The 26454-nt window shown below is 43.1% G+C and overlaps 1 pseudogene across 1 annotated transcript in view; it reads left to right on the top strand.

The window, feature by feature from the left end:
* The first annotated feature begins 313 nt into the window (after nucleotides 1-313).
* Nucleotides 314-26454, top strand: part of LOC311143400 (coiled-coil domain-containing protein 148-like) — a 36976-nt pseudogene continuing 10835 nt past the window's right edge. Inside the window, exons 1-4 of the transcript XR_014615547.1 lie at nucleotides 314-346; nucleotides 4476-4656; nucleotides 5289-5427; nucleotides 16049-16237. The product of XR_014615547.1 is annotated as a coiled-coil domain-containing protein 148-like (transcript). The remainder of the gene's footprint in view (nucleotides 347-4475; nucleotides 4657-5288; nucleotides 5428-16048; nucleotides 16238-26454) is intronic.

Here is a 26454-nt window from a genome sequence, read left to right as displayed (position 1 = left end):
GTCCCATAGGGCTCTGGTCAAAAGTAGTGCACTAGATAGGGGATAGGGTAACATTTGGGACGCATCCCATAACCTGAGAGAGGAGCTCTGTGCCCACTGTTTCAGAAAGCTGCAGAGGAACTTACTTTTCTTCATATGAAAGTGGAGCCCTTGAATTTGTTTGTGAAAACTGTGGTTCTGTTTTTTCAATCCACACAATATACTGCGATGAATCTTAAGGCATTCAATCTCTACAGGTACCAAACTAATAGACCGTACTCTGCAGATCCTACCAAAAGTCCTCTGGTTGCCCACAGTGCAACATTCATTCCCCATGAATCTGGTGTTTGTTAGAACTCCACGCTACGTAAGTCACCTCTCTTAAGTTCATTCTCCTTTTGACTCCTGGAGGCTTTTTCATTCTCAGGGAGAGAATGGTGGGATTAAGAGCAGGCAGGAGGAGGGATGTCTTTGAAACTGGGCCATATAGGGGGATGAGGAAGACACTGCCAGCCATTTTTGCCTGACTGCCCCTGTGTGAGTGAGTCAGTCTCTGGCGTACCTCCATCCCCCACTCATCTTCTCTTTCATCCAGCCCCTGCTGTCCCCCCCACTCAGTCCTGCCCACCTGAGAGCCTCACCATAATGGAGTTACTGACTCCTCTCCTCTCTCTAGCCGCCTGCATACTTCTTGTACTCAGTGACCCACCATGCTAAATACCATTCCCTTAAAACACTTAATTACGACTCCATACTTGTTTGGAGGGAAGGGTTGAGGTTTGAGATTAACCTGAGACGTTTTGTATGGCTTTAAAACAGTGGTTACGTCTCAAATGGCACCCTATTCCCTATAGTGCACTACTTTTGACCAGGACCCATAGGGCTCTGGTCAAAAGTAGTGCACTGTATAGGGAATAGGGTGCCTAATGGCCTGTCTGAGACGTACTGCACTGCATTAAGGCTTCAGAAGGTGAGCGAAAATGACCTCACTGCCACTCTCCACTATACATTAAATTGAATGGTTAAGTCGAAATTTCCTCACTTTTCCTGTATGTTTTTAATGAGAATGTGCAGCAGGAAGGACAATCTAAGGGTTATCTTTGTGATCTAGTATGTACAGTGACTTGTGAAAGTATTCACCCCCCTTAGCATTTTTCCTATTTTGTTGCCTTACAACCTGGAATTAAAATGGGTTTTTTGGGGGTTTGTATCATTCGATTTACACAACATGCCTACCACTTTGAAGATGCAAAATATTTTTTATTGTGAAACAAACAAGAAATAACACAAAAAAACTGAACTTGAGCGTGCATAACTATTCACCCCCGCCCCCCCCCCCCCTCCTCCTTCAGGGTTATCTTTGGTCTCTTTGTTGCCTCTCTGATTAATGCCCTCCTTGCCTGGTCTGTGGGTTTTGGTGGGCGGCCCTCTCTTGGCAGGTTTGTTGTGGTGCCATATTCTTTCCATTTTTTAAATAATGGATTTAATGGTGCTCCGTGGGATGTTCAAAGTTTCGGATAGTCTTTTATAACCCAACCCTGATCTGTACTTCTCCACAACTTTGTCCCTGACCTGTTTGGAGAGCTCCTTGGTCTTCATGGTGCCGCTTGCTTGGTGGTGCCCCTTGCTTAGTGGTGTTGCAGACTCTGGGGCCTTTCAGATCAGGTGTGAATATATACTGAGATCATGTGACAGATCATGTGACACTTAGATTGCACACAGGTGGACTTTATTTAACTAATTATGTTAATATGCCATTTAGCAGACGCTTTTATCCAAAGCGACTTACAGTCATGCGTGCATACATTTTTGTGTATGGGTGGTCCCGGGGATCGAACCCACTACCTTGGCGTTACAAGCGCCGTGCTCTACCAGCTGAGCTACAGAGGACCATGTGACTTGTGAAGGTAATTGGTTGCACCAGATCTTATTTAGGGGCTTCATAGCAAAGGGGGTGAATACAAATGCACGCACCACTTTTCCGTTATTTATTTTGTAGAATTTTTTGAAACAAGTTGTTTTTTTCATTTCACTTCACCAATTTGGACTATTTTGTGTATGTCCAATACATGAAATCCCCCCCAAAATCCATTTAAATTACAGGTTGTAATGCAACAAAATAGGAAAAACGCCAAGGGGGATGAATACTTTTGCAAGGCACTGTACTCTTTCACAATAAACTGCTTTCCTGAGTTTCCTCCCTCTGAGTGGCATCAAAAATCAAACCTGTTAGAAACAGAAAGAGGGTATGATTACCGATAACTTGCCGTCAGTGAATTGCTCTGATTATAGGATTCACTGTATTTGTCCACCAAGTAGAAAATGAAGAAAAACTACAGGAGGAAAGGGAAATATTCGATTTCTATGGGTTCTGTACTCTAACAGAGACGTTTCCTCTCATTATATTTCATCAGATAAAGAGCTCCTTATACCATGATGGATATCAGAGAAGGATGGCAGACTGTTATTTTTTGGATGTAGAGGAGGAAAGAGAACTGAATTAGTAATTTCTTGAAACTGAGTTTGTGTTCAACAATTCATTCTGTGACCAGCAGGAAGCCATCAATGAAAAACTTCACAAAGAGTATTTGGCCATAGAGGAAGACACCCTGCCTCTGGGAGTGGTACGTACAGTTGAAGTTGGAAGTTTACATACACTTAGGTTGAAGTCATTAAAACTCGTTTTTCAACCACTCCACAAATGTATTGTTAACAAACTATAGTGTTGGCAAGTCGGTTAGGACATCTACTTTGTGCATGACACAAGTAATTTTTCCAACAATTGTTTACAGACAGATTATTTCACTTATAATTCACTGTATCACAATTCCAGTGGGTCAGAAGTTTACATACACTAAGTTGACTGTGCCTTTAAACAGCTTGGAAAATTCCAGAAAATGATGTAATGGCTTTAGAAGCTTCTGATAGGCTAATTGCCATCATTTGAGTCAATTGGAGGTGTACCTGTGGATGTATTTCAAGGCCTACTTTCAAACTCAGTGCCTCTTTGCTTGACATCATGGGAAAATCAAAAGAAATCAGCAAAGACCTCATAAAAAACATTGTAGACCTCCACAAGTCTGGTTCATCCTTGGGAGTAATTTCCAAACGCCTGAAGGTACCGCGTTCATCTGTACAAACAATAGTACGCAAGTATAAACACCATGGGACCACGCAGCCGTCATACCGCTCAGGAAGGAGATGCGTTCTGTCTCCTAGAGATGAACGTACTTTGGTGCGAAAAGTGCAAATCAATCCCAGAACAACAGCAAAGGACCTTGTGAATATGCTGGAGGAAACAGGTACAAAGTATCTATATCCACAGTAAAACGAGTCCTATATCGACATAACCTGAAAGGCCGCTCAGCAAGGAAGAAGCCACTGCTCCAAAACCGCCATAAAAAAGCCAGACTACGGTTTGCAACTGCACATGGGGACAAAGATCGTACTTTTTGGAGAAATGTCCTCTGGTCTGATGAAACAAAAATAGAACTGTTTGGCCATAATGACCATCGTTATGTTTGGAGGAAAAAGGGGGTTGCTTGCAAGCCGAAGAACACCATCCCAATCGTGAAGCATGGGTGTGGCAGCATCATGCTGTAGGGGTGCTTTGCTGCAGGAGGGACTGGTGCACTTCACAAGATAGATGGCATCATGAGGAAGGAAAATTATGTGGATATATTGAAGCAACATCTCAAGACATCAGTCAGGAAGTTAAAGCTTGGTCGCAAATGGGTCTTCCAAATGGACAATGACCCCAAGCATACTTCCAAAGTTGTGGCAAAATGGCTTAAGGACAACAAAGTCAAGGTATTGGAGTGGCCATCACAAAGCCCTGACCTCAATCCTATAGAAAATGTGTGGGCAGAACTGAAAAAGCATGTGCGAGCAAGGAGGCCTACAAACCTGACTCAGTTACACCAGCTCTGTCAGGAGGAATGGGCCAAAATTCACCCAACTTATTGTGGGAAGCTTGTGGAAGGCTACCCAAAACGTTTGACCCAAGTTAAACAATTTAAAGGCAATGCTACCAAATACTAATTGAGTGTATGTAAACTTCTGACCCACTGGGAATGTGATGAAAGAAATGAAAGCTGAAATAAATCATTCTCTCTACTATTCTTCTGACATTTCACATTCTTAAAATAAAGTGGTGATCCTAACTGACCTAAGACAGGGAATCTTTACTAGGATTAAATGTCTGAGTTTAAATGTATTTGGCTAAGGTGTATGTAAAATTCAGACTTCAACTGTAGGTCTCTCACCATTAGGGTTGCATAATTCTGATCCCAAATTCCCAGATTTTTCCAGAGATTATGTTATCAGGATTCCTGTATTCCTGTTTATTCCCTCCTGCTTATCTTTCACCCAGGATTTCGGGGGAGGAGGGGTGGGAATCGGAACATTTTCCCAACCTTATCTCTCACCATGCTGTTTGATTGTGCTGCCACCGAGTCTTTTGTCTTTCAAAAGGCATAACCACATAATCCTTCCAGGAGTGTCCCACCAAAACTGCCAGCTGTCTGGCTGAGGTAGACCAGGTTCCAGAGGAGGTTTTGTAATCAGAGTGCTCCTACCCTGAACTGACAGCGTCCTTAATCCAGAGTTCCAATCCCTGTCTGAGATGTACCAGTTCAGACTGCAGAGTGCTCAGGACCGCCTACAAAGACTGGATAGGTAAAGCACTGACTGATCACAACTATAGTGGTCTTTGCCTGAAGGCTGTAGCTCCTCTTGAGCGGATACAGTATACGACGGGGTGATTGAGAGTCCACCATTTTGATTTGATATCTTGCTCAAAACGAATCAATGTAAAGCTCTTGTTTTTATGCAGAGAGATCCTGCCGTATGACAAGACAATGGTGCACAGTGTGGATGTTGATAAGAGATGAGTGTCAGCTTGGTGCCTAGAGCATATGTAGACTCTAGACTCTAGAGAATAGCATATCTAGTGATTTCTCTCCCCCCTACAGCATACAATGTGCAGAGCAAATATGTACATAGTGATTTTACTCTCCCCAGGGAGGCGGTCTGTTAAACAAGTCGAGTCTAACACACCAGGGGGTTGATTACTAATCTACTAATACCTTGATTTTCATCTCCATTGTTGCTAAACACAGTTACACACACACTCAAAAAAGACTCAGATCTTCATCATACAGACGTTCTTTGGTGAAAATGTAATGTTGCCAGGAATGAGACATTAAGAGTGGTTGTCATTGTACAAAAATTCTCAGCATGTGTTTTGTTGTGTATGCAGTGGGTGATCCAGACATGTTTCTCTTTGCTCTCTGTCCAAACTGTTCCAGGTTCTGTGGCTGGTCGGCAGATGACCATCTGCGCTTCCAGATGACTGTGAGCCAGTACCCTGATGACCTGCACAACCACAGAGCCATGTACGTGGACATGCTGCCATGACTGTTCCCACACAGATTCAGACAGGAGCTGTCATTATACAACAGTTACCACTCTGGATTTTCTATTGATGCGTCCCAAATGGCACCCTTTGGGCCCTGGTCGAAAGTATACTCTATATACACTGAGTGTACTAAACATTAAGAACACCTGCTCCTTCCATGACCTAGACTGACCAGGAGAATCCAGGTGAAAGCTATGATCCCTTAGTGATGTCACGGGCCAGCATCCCTGTGGAACTCTTTCGACACCTTGTAGAGTCCATGCCCGATGAAGTGAGGCTGTTCTGAGGGCAAAGGGGGGGGGGGGGGGGGATGCAACTCAACATTAGGAAGGTGTTCCTAATGTTTGATATACTCAGTGTATACACTATAGTGCACTATATAGGGAATAGGGTACCACTTAGGACTCAGCCCAGCAAAGTTATTTGTCATCACACCCCTTTACATGCAAACATCCTCTTCCAGAGCTCTGAGACTCTCTGTCTCTACTCTCCATCTCCCTGGTTAGTGAATTATGTGCCTGGCAGGCTGCAGGATGTGCCGTGTCACCCTATGTGGACACATCTCAGCCCTCACACCACTGCCTCCGCTCCCCCGTCTCCATGACAACCGCCAGGGAGGTCCTCTCCTCCCCCTTCTCTCCCTCCTCTCCCTCCTTTTCCAGACCTCTCCTCATATCTGTTCCAGCTGGGTGCTACACTTAGGGGCCACATTCAGCCTCAAGTGGCTGTGATGAGATAGATCTAGCCATTTTCTCCTGCACTCTCCGTTCCTCATCTTCCAACCCGACACAGTCAATGTAGTGCAGACTGCACCGAATACGGCTATTAGTCACAATTAGGTTGGCTCAATTCTTATTGGTAATCAGCCCCTTGAGCAAAATGGCAAACCTCATTGTTGTGAAGTTTGGTACGAAAAAGGCAGAGTCTTCTTTCCTTAAGCAGTATTTGCATTGCCAAACTCTCACATTGATCTCAAATTGATGAAAAAGGATATGTCCCATGGTGAAACGTTTTCCTCAACGATGAAAATGAAAAACAAGCTCAGACAGTTATTTCAACATAGTTTTATTCTCGAAATACATAGACCGTGAATGGTAGAAACATACTTTTACTCTCACAATATACACACAGTGAATGGTACAAACAGTTTTATTGACATAATACACTGACAGTGATAATAGAAATATGTGTTCCTCACACTCGGTTTGCACCATTAGACACGTCAACTTTACTGCATCGCAGCTGTGTTGTTGCCACATTTTCCCTGTGTGTGTGTTGTTGGAAAACATCATTCTCTGAGCTCATCCATAGACATATGTGGCCATTGTAAAGCCTAATCGTGAACATGAGGATTAGAGAAGTCATATAACCACAACTACTTACTACTTAGCTTTTGGCTACAGTTCGCTAGTTGAAAATCAGAGCGGAAGATGGTTGTCATTATACCAGGGTTAACAGGGCTTTGTTCAACTACTCTCCCATTCCGTCTTCATTTATTTACTTTGGGGAGATTTTTTTGGGGGATGATTGTAAGCTATTGTCCATCATTTGCAATTCATTCACATTTGAGGAGCGGTAAGGGAGTAATGTTTGATCAAACCAGAGCAGTAGGAGATGAATGGAACGGTCAACAGCCCAGTCAAAGCTTTGATATTATGACCTGTTTTGTTTCCTCTGTAGTACACTTTACCTGAGGTGTGGTTGCTCTATCAAATACGTTTTCTTCCGAATGAACGGCTCTCTGGACTCTTAGACAGTGCACTTATGATCAATTCTAACAATCACTTCTACCTTGACCTCTATTCAAGTTGTACTTTCCGGCCACTGTCCCTGTCCTCACCAATGGACACGCGGAGACACTTGATATCAGAGGCGTCATGCCCATAATGGATAATTTTGTTGTTGTTGTTGTTGTTTCTCTGTAGTACTACTAGCCACCTAGCAATTTTATGAAGTTGGCTGTAGCTAGCCCAGATACAATGAGGGAAAAAAGTATTTGATCCCCTGCTGATTTTGTACGTTTGCCCACTGACAAAAAAATGATCAGTCTATAATTGTAATGGTAGGTTTATTTGAACAGTGAGAGACAGAATAACAACAACAAAATCAAGCATTTCAAAAATGTTATAAATTGATTTGCATTTTAATGAGGGAAATAAGTATTTGACACCCTCTCAATCAGAAAGATTTCTGGCTCCCAGGTGTCTTTTATACAGGTAACGAGCTGAGATTAGGAGCACACTCTTAAAGGGAGTGCTCCTAATCTCAGCTTGTTACCTGTATAAAAGACACCTGTCCACAGAAGCAATCAATCAATCAGATTCCAAACTCTCCACCATGGCCAAGACCAAAGAGCTCTCCAAGGATGTCAGGGACAAGATTATAGACCTACACAAGGCTGGAATGGGCTACAAGACCATCGCCAAGCAGCTTGGTGAGAAGGTGACAACAGTTGGTTCGATTATTCACAAATGGAAGAAACACAAAATAACTGTCAATCTCCCTCGGCCTGGAGCTCCATGCAAGATCTCACCTAGTGGAGTTGCAATGATCATGAGAATGGTGAGCAATCAGCCCAGAACTACACGGGAGGATCTTATCAATGATCTCAAGGCAGCTGGGACCATAGTCACTAAGAAAACAATTGGTAACACACTACGCCGTGAAGGACTGAAATCCTGCAGCGCCCGCAAGGTCCCCCTGCTCAAGAAAGCACATATACATGCCCGTCTGAAGTTTGCCAATGAACATCTGAATGATTCAGAGGAGAACTGGGTGAAAGTGTTGTGGTCAGATGAGACCAAAATCGAGCTCTTTGGCATCAACTCAACTCGCCATGTTTGGAGGAGGAGGAATGCTGCCTATGACCCCAAGAACACCATCCCCACCGTCAAACATGGAGGTGGAAACATTATGCTTTGGGGGTGTTTTTCTGCTAAGGGGACAGGACAACTTCACTGCATCAAAGGGACGATGGACGGGCCATGTACCGTCAAATCTTGGGTGAGAACCTCCTTCCCTCAGCCAGGGCATTGAAAATCGGTCATGGATGGGTATTCCAGCATGACAATGACCCAAAACACACGGCCAAGGCAACAAAGTAGTGGCTCAAGAAGAAGCACATTAAGGTCCTGGAGTGGCCTAGCCAGTCTCCAGACCTTAATCCCATAGAAAATCTGTGGAGGGAGCTGAAGGTTCGAGTTGCCAAACATCAGCCTCAAAACCTTAATGACTTGGAGAAGATCTGCAAAGAGGAGTGGGACAAAATCCCTCCTGATGTGTGCAAACCTGGTGGCCAACTACAAGAAACGTCTGACCTCTGTGATTGCCAACAAGGGTTTTGCCACCAAGTACTAAGTAATGTTTTGCAGAGGGTTCAAATACTTATTTCCCTCATTAAAATGCAAATCAATGTATAACATTTTTGACATGCGTTTTTCTGGATATTTTTGTTGTTATTCTGTCTCTCACTGTTCAAATAAACCTACCATTAAAATTATAGACTGATCATTTCTTTGTCAGTGGGCAAACGTACAAAATCAGCAGGGGATCAAATACTTTTTTCCCTCACTGTAGGTTCCCAATCTCCCAACCTCATAACTAGCTACAAAGTAGCCATTTCAGGCATCAATCAAGTTAGAGTAGCTAGCTTGTCTAACTATATTAGCTGGCATGCCTGCTGGCAAGGTTGGTAGACTCTAGAAAAGCAAGAAATAACTAAATGTAGACTCACATTCCTTTCAATCTTTTACCCAGATTGTACTCAGTCCTCAGAGTTCTAATTGATGGAAAGTTATCCTGGAAAGATCCTATTCAATGTGTCTGTAGCAAAGTGAGGAAATCTGTTGGTATCATCAGACAGACTAGTGGTTTGGTTTATCAGGCTTGCTTCCTAACTCTATACTACAGCTTAATTTACCCATATCTAATTTACTGTAATATTGTCTGGGCCAGTACACTATTTACTGATGATTACTCATCATACAAAATACATTTGCAAGACTAGCCACCTCCTCTAATTACCTGGCTCCATCTGCACCTTTGTTTAAGAAACTCAATGTCTTGTTTATTTACGACATTAATGTACACCAATTATGCACTTTCATCTACAGATACTCATACCTCCCAGTTTACCTAAACCCTTCAATGGATTCTTCCATGTTAATTCTGAAATCCATCTATATAACATAAGACTCTGTGATAAGCTTCACCCTCCCCACTGCCACACCTCACATAGTCAATTCTCTATCAGATACAGAGGTACCATACTCCGGAATTCTTATCATCACATTGCCAAAACATCATTATCCCTCAATTACTTCAAGCGAAGACTGGGGGTCAGCCTGATGAACCAAACTACCCAATATTCCCCTCCATGTAGCCTAACTCTCTCACACACACACACACACACACACACACACATAATCAAACATGTTTTTTCTTGTATACTGAGTATATCATGTACAATTATAATTCATATGTTTTGTTTAACTGACTGAACAAAGGTTTTTGTACATATATTTGTGGTGTGGTTTTCATAAGCCCTTTTGGGCTTCCAACCTCACCTGCACACTGTTTTTTATCTGTACTGTTTTGTCTTTCACATCTTTTCTTTGGTGCAAATAAATTAAACCTAAAAAAGGATACAGACAGCTCGAAAGGTATGCTTAGATATGCAGAAAAAATACAGGGGTTCTGATGTTTCTAGCCTTGATTTGCATTTTGATAACATATCTACAGTATTTCACTTTTTAATGTGTATAGTATTGCTTACTAGGTGTTGTCCAATGAATTATGTAAACACTCCCTCTTCAAATCAGGGTTGGTTGGAAAATGCTGTTCAAAAGAGGACATAGTATTATCATATCTTTGTACTCCCTGACGAAGGCCATGCAGCCGAAATGCGTCAGTTTTTAATCTTTGTTTCCATTTAACATTTGAATTAGTTATATGAAGAGTTCCTTTGTCCTCCTTTCTTTTTGATAACCAATTTACCCCTTTTACCAAAGAGCACCTTCTGTCTACAAAAATGTAGTATTGTGTACCTTAGCAGCGCTCCCCTTCCTTATTTGTTTCTATAAGCATAATCATTATTGCAGGAAAAAGCTGTTTCAGGTGTTTGAAAAATGCAAAATTCTCCAACTTAGCCCCCCTCCTGACTACCCCCCCAGCCATCCTCACGTACTTTGTACCCCTCAGATTTTTGGGATGCACGACCCCCCCTTTTTGATATGAAAATATAGTAGGTGTTTTTAAACCCATAGTCATTTGATGATTATCAGGGATGGACAACTCTAGTCCTCGGGGGCCTGATTGGTGTCACACTTTTGCCGCAGCCCCAGCTTACACACCTGACTCCAATAATCAACTAATCATGATCTTCAGTTTAAAATCCAATTAGTTTAATCAGCTGTGTTTGCTAGGGATGGGGAAAAAGTGACTTCCTCCCTGGATTAGAGGGATGCTGAGGTTTGCCGTCCATTTGACAGAGTGCACTATGCCCCCTGGTGGATATGGCTGGTGAATGTTTCCATTTCTAATGGTCATGGTTTCCTTGTCATATGTCACCGCTAAAGAAAAGTGAGAGGCCAATTGTCTGCTATTAACATTCAATGGAGCTACCAAATAATGTTCCTTGGCATTTATGGAATTAATTTAGGTTCTTTAATCTTTTCTAGTGGCTTGGAGGATTTGTCTTTACTTTCCTTCCCATCATGGTACGGCTGCCTCAGCCCTCACAGTGATGGCTCGGGCTCTGCATGGATTTGTCAGTCAGCAGCTGAACTAATACTGCTGTATTATAGAATATGAGCACACGCACACACACTCACATGCACACACATGAACACATAGGCGCGCATATACAGTGCATTCGGAAAGGATTCAGACCCCTTGACTTTTTCCACATTTTGTTACGTTACAGCGTTATTCTAAACTTGATTAAATTGTTTTTTCCCCTCATCAATCTACATACAATACCCCATAATGATAAAGCAAAAACAGGTTTTTTGGAAGGTGAACCTTCGCCCCAGTCTGAGGTCAAGGATCTCTCTGTACTTTGCTCCGTTCATCTTTCCTTAGATCCTGACTAGTCTCCCAGTCCCTGCCGTGGAAAAAACATCCCCACAGCATGATGCTGCCACCACCATGCTTCACCATAGCGATGGTGCCAGGTTTCCTCCAGACGTGACGCTTGGCATTCAGGTCAAAGAGTTCAATCTTGGTTTCATCAGACCAGAGAATCTTGTTTCGCATGGTCTGACTCCTTTAGGTGCCTTTTGGCAAACTCCAAGCGGGCTGTCATGTGCCTTTTACTGAGGAGTAGCTTCTGTCTGGCCACTCTATAATAAAGGCCTGATTGGTTGAGTGCTGCAGAGATGGTTGTCCTTCTGGAAGGTTCTCCCATCTCCACAGAGGAACTCTGGAGCTCTGTCAGAGTGACCATCGGGTTCTTGGTCACCTCCCTGACCAAGGTCCTTCTCCCCTGATTGCTCAGTTTGGCCGGGCGGCCAGCTCTAGGAAGAGTCTTGGTGGTTCCATACTTCTTCCATTTAAGAATGATGGAGGCCACTGTGTTCTTGGCGACCTTCAATGCTGCATACATTTTTTGGTACCCTTCCCCAGATCTGTGCCTCAACACAATCCTGTCTCGGAGCTCTACGGACAATTCCTTCGACCTCATGGCTTGGTTTTTGCTTTGACATGTACTGTCAACTGTGGGACCTTGTATAGACAGGTGTGTGCCTTTCCAAATCATGTCCAATCAATTGAATTTACCACAGGTGGACTCCAATCAAGTTGTAGAAACATCTCAAGGATGATCAATGGAAACAGGATGCACCTGAGCTCAATTTTGAGTCTCATAGCAAAGGGTCTGAATACTTATGTAAATATGGTATTTCTGTCTTTTTATATTTAATACATTTGCAAACATTTCTAAAAACCTGTTTTCACTTTGTCATTTTGGGGTATTGTGTGTAGATTGATGAGGATTTGTATTTATTTAATCAATTTTAGAATAAGGCTGTGACGTAACAAAATGTGGAAAAAGTCAAGGGGTCAGAACACTTTCAGAATGCACTGTACACACACACACACACACACAAATTCCGAAAGAGCAAGGGAGAAAGAAACATCGAGAGAGAGAGAGACAGAGAAGGAAAAGAATGATGGATCTTCTTGAAGTTGTAAAGTTGTGCATCAATAAACAAGATATGCTCGGCTGCCTCTGGCGTGGCGCCGAATGTTACATTGGCAGATCTGTCAGCTCACTCACTTTCAATAAAACCAGTCAGCCGCATAATGCCTTTACACCGGCAGTTAGCCACTATTAGTCCATAGATTAATATCATTCCCTCTGTTCCAAAAAGGTAACCAAGTGAAGCTGCCTCTGTGTGATCGCTGACACAATGATAAATGGCTACAGACGACCCTCATGGAAAACCCTAGAGGTTTCCTCTGGCACATTTTACCATAAAGGAAAAAGTCAATTTTACACCACATACACTACATGACCAAAAGTGTGTGGACACCTGCTCATTGAACATCTCATTCCAAAATCATGGGCATTAATATGGAGTTGGTCCCCCCTTTACTGCTATAACAGCCTCCACTCTCCTGGGAAGGCTTTCCACTAGATGTTGCTGCGGGGACTTGCTTCCATTCAGCGACAAGAGCATTAGTGAGGTCGGGCACTGATGTTGGGAAATTAGGACTGGCTCGCAGTCGGCGTTACAATTCATCCCAACAGTGTTTGTTGGGGTTGAGGTCAGGGCTCTGTGCAGGCCAGTCAAGTTCTTCCACACTGATCTCGACAAACCATTTCTGTATGGACCTCGCTTTGTGCACAGGGGCATTGTCATTCTGAAACACGAAAGGGCCTTCCCTAAACTGTTGCCACAAAGTTGGAAGCACAGAATCATCTAGAATGTCATTGTATGCTGTAGCGTTAAGATTTCCCTTCACTGGAACAAAGGGGCCTAGCCCAAACCATTAAAAAACAGCCCCAGACCATTATTCCTCCTCCACCAAACTTTACAGTTGGCACTATGCATCCGCCAAACCCAGATTCGTCTGTCGGACTGCCAGATGGTGAAACGTGATTCATCACTCCAGAGAACGCGTTTCCACTGCTCTAGAGTCCAATGGCGGCGAGCTTTAAACCACTCCAGCCGAGGCATTGCGCATGGTGGTCTTAGTCTTGTGTGCGGCTGCTCAGTCATGGAAACCCATTTCATGAAGCTCCCGATGAACAGTTGTTGTGCTGACATTGCTTCCAGAGGCAGTTTGGAACTTGGTAGTGAGTGTTGCAACCGAGGACAAACGATTTTTACGCACTTCAGCACTCGGCGGTCCCGTTCTGTGAGCTTGTGTGGCCTACCACTTCACGGCGGAGCCATTATTGCTCCCAGACGTTTCCACTTCACAATAACAGCACTTACAGTTGACCGGGGCAGCTCTAGCAGGGCAGAAATTTGACGAACTGACTTGTTGGAAAGGTGGCATCCTATGACTGTGCCAAATTGAAAGTCACTGAGCTCTTCAGTAAGGCCATTCTACTGTGAATGTTTGTCTATGGAGATTGCATGGCTGTGTGCTCGATTTTATACACCTGTCAGCAACGGGTGTGGCTGAAATAGCCAAATCCACTAATTTGAAGGGGTGTCCACATACTTTTGTGTATATATAGTGTATCTAAAGCCAATATCAAGACCTGGTTGTTACTCTGTAATCTCTGAATATCTGCTTTAGCGCGTTAGTCTAATCTAATGTATGAATACAGGTTTACGTGTTGCTGTGCTGCATACAGTTGAAGTCAGAAGTTTACATACACTTAGGTTGGAGTCATTAAAACTTGTTTTTCAACCACTCCACACATTTCTTGTTAACAAACTATAGTTTTGGCAAGTCGGTTAGGACATCTACTTTGTGCATGACACAAGTAATTTTTCAAACAATTGTTTACAGACAGATGATTTCACTTATAATTCACTGTATCACAATTCCAGTGGGTCAGAAGTTTTTATACACTAAGTTGACTGTGCCTTTAAACAGCTTGGAAAATTCCCGAAAATGTTGTCATGGCTTTAGAAGCTTCTGATAGGCTAATTGACATCATTTGAGTCAATTGGAGGTGTACCTGTGGATGTATTCGAAGGCCTACCTTCAAACTCAGTGCCTCTTTGCTTGACATAATGGGAAAATCATCCTTGGGAGCAATTTCCAAACGCCTGAAGGTACCACTTTCATCTGTACAAACAATAGTACGCAAGTATAAACACCATGGGACCACGCAGCCGTCATACTGCTCAGGAAGGAGACGCGTTCTGTCTCCAGAGATGAACGTACTTTGGTGCGAAAAGTGCAAATCAATCCCAGAACAACAGCAAAGGACCTTGTGAAGATGCTGGAGGAAACAGGTTCAAAAGTATCTATATCCACAGTAAAACGCGTCCTATATCGACATAACCTGAAAGGCCGCTCAGCAAGGAAGAAGCCACTGCTCCAAAACCGCCATAAAAAAGCCAGACTACGGTTTACAACTGCACATGGGGACAAAGATCGTACTTTTTGGAGAAATGTCCTCTGGTCTGATGAAACAAAAATAGAACTGTTTGGCCATAATGACCATCGTTATGTTTGGAGGAAAAAGGGGATCGCTTGCAATTCGAAGAATACCATCCCAACCGTGAAGCACGGGGGTGGCAGCATCATGCTGTGGGGGTGCTTTGCTGCAGGAGGGTCTGGTGCACTTCACAAAATAGATGGCATCATGAGGAAGGAAAATTATGTGGATATATTGAAGCAACATCTCAAGACATCAGTCGGGAAGTTAAAGCTTGGTCGCAAATGGGTCTTCCAAATGGACAATGACCCCAAGCATACTTCCAAGGTTGTGGCAAAATGGCTTAAGGACAACAAAGTCAAGGTATTGGAGTGGCCATCACAAAGCCCTGACCTCAATCCTATAGAAAATTTGTGGGCAGAACTGAAAAAGTGTGTGCGAGCAAGGTGGCCTACAAACCTGTCTCAGTTACACCAGCTCTGTCAGGAGGAATGGGACAATATTCACCCAACTTATTGTGGGAAGCTTGTGGAAGGCTACCCGAAACGTTTGACCCAAGTTAAACAATTTAAAGGCAATGCTACCAAATACTAATTGAGTGTATGTAAACTTCTGACCCACTGGGAATGTGATTAAATAAATAAAAGCTGAAATAAATAATTCTCTCTACTATTATTCTGACATTTCACATTCTTAAAATAAAGTGGTGATCCTAACTGACCTAAAACAGGGAATTTCTACTAGGATGAAATGTCAGGAATTGTGAATAACTGAGTTGAAATGTATTTGGCTAAGGTGCATGTAAACTTCCGACTTCAACTGTATATGCTATATGTTGTTTCATATTATATGTTACATATTACTATATGTCACTATGACCAATTTGTGATAGCACTGTTGTTACAGGCTATATCGCTACATAAACCTAGCAGAAGGTCCCCGTCGCAAAATAGGTTTCTAACCTCAAGGGCCTTTTCCTGGTTAAATAAAGGTTAAGAAAAAACTAGAATAGAAACCACTGCAGCGAATCCTGTTCTGTTTTCTGTTATAGTTGTAATTATATCTCCATGGCTGTCTTGTTGCAGACGGAACACGAGCGGAGCTTGGACTGGCATCGCTTTACCCCGACCCAGCTGAGTGTGGTGGCCCAGAGCTGGCAGCGGGAACGAGCTGACCTGCTGCTCAAAGCCCTGGTGACCCTGGAGGCGGCCAGGCAGGCCCTCCACACAGACTGCCAGCACCATCAGGACATCTTCTCCCGCTTAAGAGACAGGGTAGAGGTATATGGGGTACACTGAAATGACATCCTACATCTGAAATGGCATCCTATTCTCTATATAGTGCTCTATTTTGACCAGAACCCGTGGCAAAAGTAGTGCACTATATAGGGGAAAGGGTGCCATTCGGGATCTATCCTTTCAACAAGGCAGGTCCTACAGGCCCTAGTTTTGTCGCACCTGGACTACTGTCCAGTCGTGTGGTCAGGTGCCACAAATTGGCTCAGAACAGGGCAGCACGGCTGGCCCTTAAATGTACACGGAGAGCTAACATTAATAATATTAATGTCACCAGGCATGAATGGAGTTCCATGCAGCCATGGCTCTATGTAGTACTGTGTGCCTCCCATAGTCTGCTCTGGACTTTGGGATTTTGAAGAGACCTCTGGTGGCATGTCTTGTGGAGTATGTATGGATGTCCGTGCTGTGTTCTAGTAGTTTATGAAATATAAGGTCATGGAATATTTTTATTGTATTTAACTACCTTATTGTTGCTGGACCCCAGGAAGAGTGTCTGCTGCCTTGGTAGCAGCTAATGGGGATCCTTACTAAATACAAATACACGCTCTGTCTGACTGTGCAGAAGGTCTCCACTAAGGAGGCAGCTTACTCACACTCACACTCACTTCCTGTTGCCAGCTAGCTTCTCACGCTCGGTTTGGGCAGCCACTGGGGATGGGCTGTGAATGCTAACAAGCTAATAAGGACAGCCTTGTCTTGCTGATATGATCTAACTGTCTTGGGTATGTTTGGTTCGCTCAACAACGAAGTTGCGTACATGGAAAAACTCCCCCACTGTTGCTGTGTGGCATCATAATTAGGTTTCCTTGTCAATGATGAAAACCTCTGTTTGTTTATGTAGCCGTCTATAGCATGCTTGTTATGAGGGCTTGGAGGTTTAAGTCGTACTGAAGCTGATTAGATAACGAAGCTCTATGACCTGGACTAACTCCTAATGACCTGGTGTAAGTAGCCATAGTACACATGTGGACACGTGGCTTCCCACGCACTGTTTACATTAACATCACCTGGCCTGTCATATCTATTACCCACATACTGTACCATACAGTAGATACACAAAAATACATACACTAGATGGACACATCAGTGCCTCACCAACACCTTGTGGTAAAAGTGATCATATCATATCTATGGCCCACATAGAGAGAAAATAATAGTCCCATGACCTATAGATGGCCCCCTCGGTGCACAATGCACAGACTGTAATAGAGGGAATTCATGCATTTTGTGCGCTCATTCAAACGCATTGCCAACTTAATCAGAGTCTTTACCAACCTTACCTTATATGAGTTCCATTATAGTCAAACTGTATATTTCTGTGCTGGAGTGGAGTTGGAGCACAAAGGAAGTCTCCCTCCAGCCAAATCTCTCCTGGGTTCTCAGGGCCTTTATCATCCTGACACAGTGACACGAACAGAGCACAAAATGGATTCTCTTTGCCATTCTGTCAGCCTTCTTACAAATGCTTTGTTTCTGCAGCTTTTGTCTGTTTCCAGGAGCCCTGCTAAATGAACAATTATTTACATATTCATCAGGATGAAATCCACTTCTGCAACTTCATTATCTTACACTGAACAAAAATATAAACGCAACATGTAAAGTGTTAGTCTCATGTTTCATGAGCTGAAAAAGATCCCAGAAAATGTTCATATGCACAAAAAGCTTATTTCTATAAAATGTTGTGCACAAATGTGTTTACATCCCTGTTAGTAAGCATTTATCCTTTGCCAAGATAATCCACCCACCTGACAGGTGTGACATATCAAGAAGCTGATTTAAAAGCATGATCATTACACAGGTGCACCTTGTGCTGGGGACAATAAAAGGCCACTCTACAATGTGCAGTTTTGTCACACAACACAATGCCACACATGTCTCAAGTTTTGAGGAAGCGTGCAATTGGCATGCTGACTGCAGGAATGTCCACTAGAGCTGTTGCCAGAGAATTGAATGTTCATTTCTCTACCATAAGTCGCATCCAACGTCATTTTAGAGAATTTGGCAGTACGTCCAACTGGCCTCCCAACCACAGACCACATGTATGGAGTTGTGTGGGCGAGCGGTTTGCTGATGTCAACGTTGTGAACAGAGTGCAACATGGTGGCGGTGGGGTTATAGAATGGGCAGGCATAAAATTTTATCGATGGCAATTTGAATGCACAGAGATACCGTGACGAGATCCTGAGGCCCATTGTCGTGCCATTCATCCGCCGCCATCACCTCATGTTTCAGCATGATAATGCACAGACCAATGTCGCAAGGATCTATACACAATTCTTGGAAGCGGAAAATGGCCCAGTTCTTCCATGGCCTGCATACTCACCAGACATGTCACCCATTGAGCATGTTTGGGATGCTCTGGATCTACATGTACGCCAGCGTGTTCCAGTTCCCGCCAATATCCAGCAACTTCGCACAGCCAGTGAGACAACATTCCACAGGGCACAATCAACAGCCTGATCAACTCTATGCGAAGGAGATGTGTCACGCTGCATGAGGCAAATGGTGGTCACACCAGATAATGACTGGTTTTCAGATCCACACCCCTACATTTTCTTAAGTATCTGTGGCCAACAGATGCATATCTGTATTCCCAGTCAAGTGAAATCCAAAGGTTAGGGCTTAATGAATTTATTTAAATTGACTGATTTCCTTATATAAACTGTAACTCAGTCAAATCTTAGAAATTGTTGCATGTTGCCTTTCTATTTTTTGTTCAGTATATTTCATTGCATACTATTGTAAAGCTTTGGTAAAGTATGATTTAAATTGGTTTATAAAAAATTTGATTCACATGCACAATTCAAACAATGTTGTATTTTATATCATAATTTGAGGGGACATGTTGGTAAATCAGTATGATTCCCTACCCCTATCATGCTTCAAGCCTCCCCATGATCCTCTCTGTGATGTACTGAAATCATGGAGCCTGAGGAGGTGAGGCCTGGCGATGGTGCTGGAAAAGGCCTGGTGGTGCTGCAGGAGGCCTGCTGGTGGTGCTGGAGAAGGCCTGCTGGTGGTGCTGGGCTGCTGGCATCATTGGGAGCTGGGAGTTGGGCTGTGTGCTTATTGCTGTATACTGTAGACTGATACTGATGACCCACTGAGCAGCTCTCCTGTGGGTTATTATGGTGTGCAGTGGGAGGAGCCCCAGAATAAATGTTTCTGGGCCAAATTGACCCAGAAACGGCAGGGACTGGGAAACTGGTCAGAATTGAAGGAATGATGGATGGCGCTAAACACAGGGAAATTCTTGAGGGAAACCTGTTTCAGTCTTCCAGAGATTTGAGACTGGGACGGAGTTTCACCTTCCAGCAGGACAATGACCCTAAGCATACTGCTAAAGCAACACTTGAATGGTTTAAGGGGAAACATTTAAATGTCTTGGAATGGCCTAGTCAAAACCCAGACCTCAATCCAATCGAGAATCTGTGGTATGACTTAAAGATTGCTGTACACCAGCGGAACCCATCCAACTTGAAGGAGCTGGAGCAGTTTTGCCTTGAAGAATGGGCAAAAATCCCAGTGGCTAGATGTGCCAAGCTTATAGAGACATACCCCAAGAGACTCGCAGCTGTAATTGCTGCAAAAGGTGGCTCTACAAAGTATTGACTTTGGGGGGGTGAATAGTTATGCATGCTCAAGTTTTCAGTTTTTTTGTCTTATTTCTTGTTTGTTTCACAATAAAAAAATACACCAGACAAGACACAGAGACAGCAACAGAATAATAGTTGATGGAGAGAAACACTAAAAGAAAAGAACAGGCCATAACAGAAGAGGATAGACAAAGGAGACATTAACAAACAAGAACCTGAGACAGCAACAAAAGAGACTGACTGCATCACTTCTTGTGTTGAAAATTCCAAATAGTTTGCATAGTCAATTTACACACAGCACTGACACACACACTTACCACACCAGACATGCCACCAGGGGTCTTTTCACAGTCCCCAAATCCAGAACAAATTCAAGAAAACGTACAGTATTATATAGAGCCATGATTGCATGGAACTCCCTTCCATCTCAGATTGCTTAAGTGAACAGCAAACCTGGTTTCATAAACAGATAAAGACACACCTCACCACACAACGCCTCTCCTCTATTTGACCTAGAAATGTTGTGTGTATGTCCTACTATGTAGGCTATGTGTGACGTTTTAAATGTATGTAGTTCTGTCCTTGAGCTGTTCTTGTCTATTCATGTTCTGTATTATTTCATGTGTTGTGTGGAGCCCAGGAAGAATAGCTGCTGCTATCGCAACAGCTAATGGGGATCCTAATAAAAAACCAGATACCCCCCCTCCCCAGCCATCCTTACGTAATTTGTGCCCCCTCAGATTTTTGGGGTGCATGACACCCCTGCTAGCTACGCTGTGGATCAGGCAGCACAGATGGCTGCATGGATCAAGGGAAACTAGGCTGACGAAACTCCCATGGGAGTGGGGAAAATCAAGTCTGGACAGAGATGACATCAATTATTATCTACAGATGTTTTTCTATTACATTACAGATTGTACAGCTGTAGGTTTATTGATGCTACTTCATCTTGATTTGAGAGTCCCCCATGTTGGTGCATAGATAATGAGTTGGCACATTTCCATAAATGAATATGGAATCGAGAACTAGACTAGGTAATAGTATAAAGTAATCCTTCTTCCCCCCCACCCCCCATAAAACAAAAAGGTGGTTGTCCCACTGGTTAAGTTGAATGCACCAATTTTTAAGTCGCTCTGGATAAGAGCGTCTGCTAAATGATGTAAATGTAATTTCCAAGAAAAGTGGAGTTTAGCTAAGAAACACATCTGCTAGCTGAAATTGAAAATAATGTAACGTAATCAATAGTTATTTTCTTAAGATATTTCACACAATGTACAAGCAGACTTCGTGTTCACTGACTTAATTATATATTTTTTGTTAGAGTACAGTCGTGGTGAAAAGTTTTGAGAATGACACAAGTATTGGTCTTCACAAAGTTCGCTGCTTCAGTGTTATGAGATATTTTTGTCAGATGTTACTATGGTATACTGAAGTATAATTACAAGCATTCCATAAGTGTCAAAGGCTTTTATTGACAATTACATTAAGTTTATGCAAAGAGTCAATATTTGCAGTGTTGACCCTTCTTTTTCAAGACCTCTGCAATCCACCCTGGCATGCTGTCAATTAACTTCTGGGCCACATCCTGACTGATGGCAGCCCATTCTTGCATAATCAATGCTTGGAGTTTGTCAGAATTTGTGGGTTTTTGTTTGTCCACCCGCCTCTTGAGGATCGACCACAAGTTCTCAATGGGATTAAGGTCTGGGGAGTTTCCTGGCCATGGACCCAAAATGTCGATGTTTTGTTCCCCGAGCCACTTAGTTATCACTTTTGCCTTATGGCAAGGTGCTCCATCATGCTGGAAAATACATTGGTCGTCACCAAATTGTTCTTGGACGGTTGGGAGAAGCTGCTCTCGGAGGATGTGTTGGTACCATTCTTTATTCATGGCTGTGTTCTTAGGCAAAATTGTGAGTGAGCCCACTCCCTTGGCTGAGAAGCAACCCCACACATGAATGGTCTCAGGATGCTTTACTGTTGGCATGACACAGGACTGATGGTAGCGCTCACCTTGTCTTCTCCGGACAAGGTGTTTTCCGGATGCCCCAAACAATCGGAAAGGGGATTCATCAGAGAAAATGACTTTACCCCAGTCCTCAGCAGTCCAATTCCTGTACCTTTTGCAGAATATCAGTCTATCCCTGATGTTTTTCCTGGAGAGAAGTGGCTTCTTTGCTGCCCTTCTTGACACCAGGCCATCCTCCAAAAGTCTTCGCCTCACTGTGCGTGCAGATGCACTCACACCTGCCTGCTGCCATTCCTGAGCAAGCTCAGCACTGGTGGTACCCCGATCCCGCAGCTGAATCAACTTTAGGAGACGGTCCTGGCGCTTGCTGGACTTTCTTGGGCGCCCTGACGCCTTCTTCACAACAATTGAACCTCTCTCCTTGAAGTTCTTGATGATCCGATAAATGGTTGATTTAGGTGCAATCTTACTAGCAGCAATATCCTTGCCTGTGAAGCCCTTTTTGTGCAAAGTAATGATGACGGGACGTGTTTCCTTGCAGGTAACCATGATTAACAGAGGAAGAATAATGATTTCAAGCACCACCCTCCTTTTAAAGCTTCCAGTCTGTTATTCTAACGCAATCAGCATGACAGAGTGATCTCCAGCCTTGTCCTCGTCAACACTCTCACCTGTGTTATCGAGAGAATCACTGACATGATGGCAGCTGGTCCTTTTGTGGCAGGGCTGAAAAGCAGTGGAAATGTTTTTGGGGGATTTTCATTTTCATGGCAAAGAGGGACTTTGCAATTAATTGCAATTCATCTGATCACTCTTCATGACATTCTGAAGTATATGCAAATTGCCATCATCAAAACTGAGGCAGCAGACTATGTGAAAATTAGTATTTGTGTCATTCTCAAAACTTTTGACCACGACTGTACATTGTTCTGGCCCCCATTTTAAGACTACCACTTGTAAGGACATTGCCATGGTTAGGCTAGTTGGACCCAAATAGCCTTGTTTACATTGTTCATTTACTCCTCCACAGCTGTCTCCCGTTTAGATATATGATTAACTATTATGCTTAGCACATCAACAAATTAACCATTTAGATTATGGATTGCGTTGGAAATCAATCCTGTACACCAGATGATGAAAAAGAGAGAAAGAGGGAGGTTTTATTGGTAAGATGGGGGAAGAGCTCATTTTTGAGTCAGTGCTATCTGTAGTACTTGGCAGTAGCAACAACAATGTTATAAATTAACTTGTGTTCAGGCAGATGTTCTGTGTATCCCCCCCGTAGCCTCAGTGTCTGGAGGAAGGGTTTCTGGGGCCGTATACCAGGGGTCTCAGAGTACGAGTGCTTTGTTTTCTCTTTTATCTCCCAATGAATAAGATTACATGGCCAGGGGAGACCTGATCCTAAATCAGCACACTTACTCTGAGAGACTTGGTACATAATGCGCTGATTTCAGGGTATGGTGTTCTGAAGATGGTGAGTAGGAGGTTCAGGTTCTGCTCAGCACCCAGCAGAGAGACAGAGAGCCTGCATGTGATGGACTGGTGTTTAGGGAGCTTCAGTTGGTGGTGTGTAAGACTGTGCATGGGCCACACAAGGTGCTTGAGCTGCCAGTTCCCAATAATTAGATACTAATCTGGGTCAAATTGATCTCCCACAGGATTTATCATCCTGAAGACAAAGGCCTAGTCCACTGTCCCTTTAAACGCACATGACTGGAGTGGAGTCTACAATATCCTTTTCCTCTGTCACACCCAGACTGACACAATAAATATAGGCAGTATCTCAAATGGCACCCTATTCCCTATATAGTGCAATTATTTTAACCAGGGCTCTGGTCAAAGGTAGTGCACTATGTAGGGAAAAGGGTGCCATTTGGGAAACACATTGTATTTCTCCATAGAAATTACCACAATCATGGCCAGAAGTGTAGTATTGCATGGCGAGAGCTACAGTGGTACCATACAGTGCCACACTCAATCTTCATATCCACTTCACCATCACTGTTTCTTATTGTACAAGGAATTGTACAAATTGATGCTGTGAATATCTTGGCTGATCACTCATTGGTTAGTCTGTCAGTGAGTAAAGTGAAATGGGAACCTATTGCCCCCCCACCAGCATCAAAGAGGCAGACATCAGAGGCAGACATTAGAGCCATGTTAGAATTTGGTTTGGGGAAGGCAGGGCTTGCAGATGTAAAAGGCAGCTGAGCTTCTATCATTCTGACATTTCTAGATTTAGTCTTAATTTTTTAAGGCTGTCATGTTCAAAAAGTATGTTTGTATTTGGCAGCGAGGCACAGAAAGTGAGATTGTAGTGATGAATTGTTGTAGACTGTACGTAATGAGCATATTATTCCACTTGTGTTCTCAAAAATGCATTTTCATCCAGCCCTAAACAAGCAAGACATACCCAATCAGTTCAACTGTTGTGGCATAGTTTTCAGTGTTTTCTTGGGAACTTGGGGAAGATTAAGTAAGATTAGTTTAAGATGTCAGTTGGCTATGATGGACAGACACTACACTGTGCTGTTTGGTTCTTCATATTTACATAGTCATATTCAGGAGAGGACATGATAAACACTAAGACTGGCTAAAGGGCTAACTTGACAGAAAGAGGCATGCACGCACACACACACAGTGTTTTTTCTGGATCAAAAAGGGGCTTTGGAGGTGGGCGTGAGGAGGATGTGACAGGGGGTGTGGCAATGGGCGCAGTCGGCGTGGCTGAATTTTAGCTAACAGTTTAGAGGACCCCATCTTGGTGGTGTAGAGAAATGTTAATATTTTTATGCCAATTTCCTACAATTCTACACATTTCTCCATGGAGCTGCGAGAAATGTTGCTGTTTTAAAGCAAATTTCCTTAAATTCTATGGATTTTGACATGGCTAATGCTGTGTTGTTTTGCTCAAACATAACAAAATCTGTAACACTTTATTTGAATAGTCCATCTGTAGATGCTCTATAGACTATCAGTGACATTTCAACTAACTATCTGCTATAGCCCTAACCCTAACTATAGCCCTAACCTTAACCCATATCCTAACCCTAAACTTAACCCTTACCCTAACCCTAGCCCTAACCTTAACCCTTACCCTTATTATAAACCTAACCCTAACTGTAACCTTAGCAAGCAGTTGCTTATCAACAGATGGTTTGCTCTACAGATGGACAATCCGGACTATCCAAATAAAGTGTTAGTTCTCAAAAATATATATTTTTTACACTGTTTGGACTTAGTCATCCCGAAAAAACGCTTAGGCGGCCCGCCCAAGGATTTCAATGGCAGAAAACACACACACACACACACACATTTACATTTGAGTCATTTAGCAGACGCTCTTATCCAGAGCGACTTACAGTTAGTGAGTGCATACATTTTTTCATACTGGCCCCCCGTGGGAAACGAACCCACAACCCTGGCGTTGCAAGTGTCATGCTCTACCAACTGAGCTACACGGGGCCACACACACACACAAAACCAGGTTGTTTGCCTCCCTCACATTTCTCCACATTCCCAGCATCAAGCACCTATCTTATCTAGGCCAGAGCAGAGTTTGATTGATGGTGCAATATGTGTGCTAGTTATCGAGGGTTTTAAAAACCTAGATTTTCTCTGGTGGGTTTTTTCACCTCCATTGGTTACATAACAAAGGTGTGTCCTAAATGGCACTATATTACCTCCTATAGCCTCTGGTCAAAAGTAGTGCACTGTGTAGGGAATTGGGTGCCATTGGAGACGTAGACAGATAATATATCCATGAGAGTAGCCTCTCAGGTTGAGAAACAGTGCACACAAAATAGGTATTGATCAAAAGGGACTTTTTAATCACAATTAGTTGATTGTCTGTGCGTTTGTAAGTATTGTTTTGGTGTATGGAAGATTATATTTTTTTTAGTTTTCATGTTATCCAGAGCGTTGGTGACTGTAACTGTGGTGTTGGCAACAATTTACTTACCCTTTTTTTACTACGTTTACTGACACTGGCCATATTCAACGGGTGTTGAGCGTTCGTAAATTCATCAGTTATTCTGCGCTCTGGTACACTCAGACGAGAGTGCTCTGAAATCGGAGTAGATCGCCAGAGGGAATTTACGAAAGCACCCGAATGTCCGTTGAGAACGCACAACGACTATACCACTTAGCTAAGAATGACGGGAATAATCAAGTCAATAAACGTTGGTTAGTTAGTTAGATAGCATATAGATAATATACTGGCAAGTTTGATGTATTAGTAGCCAACTAACGTTAGGTAGCTAGCTAACATACCGGTACATACTGCTGTGATGATATGCTATGTGGTTTGTAGAGTAGCTAACAAATTGTCAGCCAACATAACGTGTAAGGCAGGGTTCTTCAATTCCGGTCCTGGAGGGCCGAAACACTTCTGTTTTTTATTTCTACCTGGTAGTTAATTGCACTCACCTGGTGTCCCAGGTCTGAATTCGCCCCTGATTAGAAGGAGAGGATGAAAAACAGAGGTGTTTTGGCCCTCCAGGACCGGAATTGAAGAACCCTGGTGTAAGGTAACGTATTTGAAAAGTCATTACTTTATTACATTGTTCAACATTTTCTTAACATTTGTCATAATTAGTTAAAGCAATGAATTTGTATCTGCTCTC

This window comes from Coregonus lavaretus (genome assembly GCF_964263955.1).
Source record: "Coregonus lavaretus genome assembly, chromosome: 16".
NCBI classification, from domain to species: domain Eukaryota; kingdom Metazoa; phylum Chordata; class Actinopteri; order Salmoniformes; family Salmonidae; genus Coregonus; species Coregonus lavaretus.
This window is presented reverse-complemented; position numbering and strand designations above follow the sequence as displayed.